The 1,657-nt window shown below is 43.2% G+C and overlaps 1 pseudogene; it reads left to right on the forward strand.

Moving 5' to 3' along the window:
• Nucleotides 1-1,290: 1,290 nt before the first annotated feature.
• LOC116185197 overlaps nucleotides 1,291-1,657 on the forward strand; it is a 1,475-nt pseudogene continuing 1,108 nt past the window's right edge.

Below are 1,657 nucleotides of genomic sequence, written 5' to 3' on the forward strand. Positions count from 1 at the left end.
TGCTATCGAAAGTCCGCGATTCGTAATTCATCATCATTCAGAGTGACGTCTACATTATTGTAAACGTTCCTCGAACTTACTCCGCGTTCGCGTTTACCAGCTAATATATATATATATATATACATCATGAAAAATATCTCCTTCGTAATTTTTCAATTTTAAAAATTACTTCATACTTCATACTACTGTTTCAATAAAAAAAATGTTATATAATTTTTCCTTCATTGACATTTAAAGATCGCGTTAGACTTGCATCTAATCTCGTCCCAATAATTAATTGGAATTCATTAATTTACGATAATAAGAAATGAATTCGACAAATTTTTCAAAATTCAAAATTCAATTCGACATTTCTCCGAACGAAATCGAGATCAACGCACTTTTTAAAATAACGAATCATCCGCGAACCCTTGCCTAAAATCCCATTCTCACCCATTTCTCTCGCGGAAGAGCGTAATTATGGCGAATCGAGGGAGCGATAACCGTGAAACGGTACGCCGATATTGGCCAGGACATTACGGTCGCCTTTTAATAACCACGGCGCTAGTTTACTGTCCGCGGTAATGCCAATCTAATCTACCTTTTACGCCGTGGTTACACCTACACGCCCGGCCAGGAAGTGTACCCTCGCCACGCCGCGTTATCCTTATTTACGCCGCTCTTGATACTATATTGCCGATAGGTCTTTATCTACGCCGCGGCGAATAAAAACCGCCTCACCTCTCGGATAAATCCGCGGGAAACGAGGCGTCCCTATTCCCGGGTCTTTTCTTTCTCCTCTTTCTCCGAAGCCGCCGATCTCCGGTTACACGGTGCCGATCCGGGGGAGATACGGTGGTGAGGAAACAAGTGTAAAGAGCGATGTAAAGCGTGGTAATTATGCGATACAACCGGCCCACTCGCAAACGAGACGTGTAGCTTGTGTCGGAGCGAGCTCGTCAACTTCACCTCGAGGAACTTGGGATGCCCCGTGGGATCGAGTCTAGGGATGTGCTCGTTTGAGAGAGAGAGAGAGAGAGAGATTTTCGTGGTTTCGTGGATTGTAAAGATGAATGGAACGGTGGTTCATTGTCCTTTTTTTTCTTTTCGCAGATAATCGACTTGGACGAAGATCAACCCTTTGGGAATAGCAGCAACCGGTGGATGAGAGTTTCTTCTCCCTTATCTTATTTCGACGAGGAACACGTTGGAACGCGGGGGTTTTAAATAAAAGTTTTATCGTGGATTCGAGATGAACATAAGGGGGAATTTGCGTAACGAGTTCTAGGAAGTTGAAAGTTCTCGCGGAAGATGAGATGTGTTGAATTAACTACGTGGAATAGAAGACGCGTGTTCACGATCCGTTCCTTTCTAATTTGATTTTATTTATTACGGATATCGAAAGAACACGGGGAATTGTAAAATTTAAGCTAAATCTAAATGCTTCTATCGAGGAAGAAAGTATCTTCGTTTCGAAATTATTTATCATCTTTACTAACGACAAATCTTTCTTCCATTTCGTTGAATTCCATATTCAATCCGATCAGCGATATAAATATTCCATTGTACTTACTGCGCTCCTACAACCCCCCGTGAAAAGCCGTGGAAGAGAATCGGTGGAGATGACGCGGGGTACGCGCGCACCACGATCGTGGAAGCGAGCTGAACGGCAGGCGTG

Source organism: Apis dorsata, unplaced genomic scaffold (assembly GCF_000469605.1).
Source record: "Apis dorsata unplaced genomic scaffold, Apis dorsata 1.3 scaffold_123, whole genome shotgun sequence".
Taxonomy (NCBI): domain Eukaryota; kingdom Metazoa; phylum Arthropoda; class Insecta; order Hymenoptera; family Apidae; genus Apis; species Apis dorsata.